This window comes from Gavialis gangeticus, unplaced genomic scaffold (genome assembly GCF_001723915.1).
Source record: "Gavialis gangeticus isolate Ggan-Ray unplaced genomic scaffold, GavGan_comp1, whole genome shotgun sequence".
Taxonomy (NCBI): Eukaryota; Metazoa; Chordata; order Crocodylia; family Gavialidae; genus Gavialis; species Gavialis gangeticus.
In genome coordinates, this window is record NW_017729031.1 from 116,487,195 (window position 1) to 116,490,736 (window position 3,542).

The 3,542-nt window shown below is 45.7% G+C and overlaps 1 protein-coding gene across 1 annotated transcript in view; it reads right to left on the minus strand.

Annotated features, from left to right (window-relative positions):
- The window catches only part of CUNH17orf105 (chromosome unknown C17orf105 homolog), a 30,627-nt gene that overhangs the window by 16,432 nt on the left and 10,653 nt on the right, over nt 1–3,542 (minus strand). The gene's annotated exons all lie outside the window — the stretch shown is intronic.

A 3,542-nucleotide genomic window follows, 5' to 3' on the forward strand; every position in this document is an offset into this window, starting at 1 on the left:
TGCACATGTGTGTTTGGGGGTTCTGCTTGCGTGCTAGGTCCCAGGAACCAGCCGGGCATGCAGGGGCTGCGGGGTGGTGCAGGGGCATGTGCAGCCAAGCTCACCTGGGTAGTGCAGGTGCAGGTGTGATCCACAGCCCCCACCTTCCTAATCTGCAGCTGCTCCCACAGTTCTCCGCGTGGGGCTGAACTCTGCCCACTGCTCCAGATGAGCAGAGTGGGTGGAAAGTGGCTGGGAGCTGGAACTAGAGCCCCATGCACTGGGGCAGGAGCCACCCAGCTGTAGCTCTGACCCCTTTCCTGGAGCAGTGAAGCAGGGGCAGAAGGAAGAGAAGCTGCTGGAGGTGGGGGGAGCTGAGCAGTGCCCAGGGGGCTGCAGCTGAACCAAGAACAGCCCTGCTGGGAAGCTGTGCACACTGATTGAATCCAGGGCCAGTGGGCACGGGGAATAGCAGGTGAGGCTCAGCTCAGCTCCATGCAGAGTGCCATGGGGGTAGCCGTGGGCTGGTTCCAATCAAATGATGGGTGCCCACCTACAGGCTGGATCCAATCAGTTGGCTAACCAGATCTGGCCCGCAGGCTGTATTTTGCCCACCCTTGGATTAATGCCATGACCTGTCTGAAACATTAGTTATAAACTGGTATGTTTTAGTAAAATCCATGCTGATTTCTGCAGCAAAAAGCCTCCCAGCAAAAATATAGATCCCTGCCTAAAGTAGCTGACAGTGGACTATCATCAGGCATTTATACACATGCTCCAGGAGTGGGGTGGGGGCACTTTAATTACAGCGGGTCCAAGAGCTGCTCTAATTAAAGTGCCCAGAGCATCCCCATGCTGGAAAATGGCAGTGGAGGTGCTTTAATGGCCCCTGCCATTTTTCAGTGTGGGGATGCTAATACATGAGATGCTGGAGTCTGCTGTACTGTGGAAATTACCACGCTCCAGCAGACTTGATTAATCAAGTCTGTTCAGACGCACTATAATTACAGTGTGTCAGAGCAGCCTCACTACATGTGTATAGGTGCCCATCCATACTATCATATCATACATGCTGCAAGAAGGCATTCAAGAGCTGGGGAGGGAAGATGATAATGAAGTTAAGGAGTTACTCAGCAAAGCCAGGGGCACCACATGGGTAGAATATTTCCAGTACTTTTAAGCCTCAATTTTATCTAACACAGAGGTCTGAGTTGACCTTGCATCAGACTGCACTGTACAGAGCAGTGTGGATGTGGGGACGGCAGTTGTATGATGAAAAGCCAGGCTGGGAAGGTCAGCTGAGTAAAAAGCTTCAAGGTATTTATAGGAGATATGGCTGAACAGTACTTTAGGGCTGGCAGAGGAGAGTGGGTGAAAGCTGATGTAAGGCATAATCATATAAACAGGAAAGGACAGAGTTACAGGGGCCTGGGAGGTGAAGGAGAGCAGGTGAAATAAGAGTTGTTAGTAGATGCCAACAAAGAAGGATGCCTTACACAGCCTGAGCAGTGGCCCAGAAAAATTATCTTAGTGCATATACTCTGAAGAGAACAGAGAGGGAAATGTTGGCAGCAAGGATATAATCAAAGCCTAGAGGACAATTTTTGGTGAATGAATATCAAAGTGAGATAGGTGTTTGAGTTGTCTGCACAGGGACAGGAGCTGGAGATTGTCCTAAGGACCAGAGAAGAGAGGGCAAAAAACAGAGCCCTGTAGGATCCTTCTAGAGAGTGAGTGAAATAAGGAGGATACCCCCTGCATCCATCAAGGTAGGGGGATAATGCTACATAGGTTGGGAGCTATGCAAACAAAGCAAATGGTAATATATAAGTCCATGGAGAGATCATGGAGGGTGAGTCCTAGAACTATCTTCTGTTAATAGACCACCTTTTCACCTTCAGGTGATCTATTAACAGAGTATGCAAAGGAGGCAGGGCTGCTCAATTACTACTTTGCCTCAGTCTTCATGCAAATGAGCTTCTAAACATAGCTAACAAAACTAATATAGACAAAAGTAAGGGATGTGGATCATTAAAAAGAGCACAACAGATCTTTTGACAAATTCAAATTAATTTAAGTTAGCAGGAATTGATTAAATTCATCTTAGCGTTGAGGGAACTGGCTAAAGAAATTTGGAAGCCATTAGCAATAATATTTGCGAAGTCAAGGATGATAGGCACAGTCCCACAGAACTGGAGAAGAGTTAACAGTACTCATCTTTAAGAAGGGGAAAGAGCACATGGGTAATTATATGGGTAATTAAGAGTACATGGGTAATTATAGACCTGTAAGCCTGACTTCAGTGCCTATAAAGTTATTAGAGCAAATAATAAAACAAGCAATTTATAAACACCTGGAGGATCACTACTAGTCAACGTAGGTTTGTTCAGAACAAATCAGGCCAAATCAAATTGATATCTTGCTTTCAAGAATAACCAGTTTAATAAATGAAGGGAATGTAGTGGACATGATATACTTTGACTTTAGTAAAGCTTTTGATTCAACCCTACCTGACATTCCCTGCAGAAATATGGGCTAAACAGAATTACTATCAGGTGAATACATCATTGCTAACTAACTATAAGCAAATAAACTATCAATGTATGAATTTAAGAATGGAGGTCCAGTGCTGTTTAACATTTTTATTGATGAGTTGAGTGCAAGAATAGAGAGCTTCCTGATTAAGTCTGCCAAGGATACAAAACCAGGAGTGCTTGCAAACACTGGAAGATAGTAGCAGAATTCAAAGGAATTGTGGATATATTGGGAAAGCTGAGTTATACATAACAAAATTAAATTCAGCAAAGACCAGAATTAAGTATGGTGCTAGGCCTAGAAAAGAAAAAACAAATGCACAGAAACCAAATGGAAGATAACTGGCTAGGCAGACGTGTTGCTGAAAAGATTCCGAGAGTTATTGTAGATTCCAGACTGTTCAACATGAGGCAGCAACGTGGTGCGATTACAAAAAGCAAATGTAATTCACAGCTGCATTAATAGGAATATTGTATATAAGATAGAGGGGGTACACCTACATGTGCAATTAATGCAATATGATAAAGTTTGCTCCAGATTACGCTGCTGCTGGGCACAGCATCTATACGTGCACCTGAGATATCAGCACTCTGAGGCTGGCCGGAGTAGCCCTGGGCTGGCAACAGACTTGGGGGGTTAGCCCCAGGCTCCAGGTGGTGGCGTCAGGTGGAAGAGGGGCTGGCTGGGGCACAAGAGTTCCAAAACTGCAGAGCCATGTGGCTGACCCCCTAAGCCTGCTGCCTGCCCAGGGCTGCTCTCCCCCAGCTCAAAGTGCTGTAGTCCCAGTCACCATCCACACGTGAGTTGCAGCGTAGTAAATTACTCTGCTGTAAGATAGTACTATCTTATGCAGGAGTTAATTAATTTACTTTGCCCTAATGCCTGTGCACATGTATCATAGAATCATAGAAAATAAGGGTTGGGAGAGACCTAGAAAGATCATTGTGTCCAACCCCCCTGCTCTGGGCAGGAATACTGCTGATATCAAGTGATCCCAGCAAGGTGTCTGTCCAATCTCCTCTTGAAGA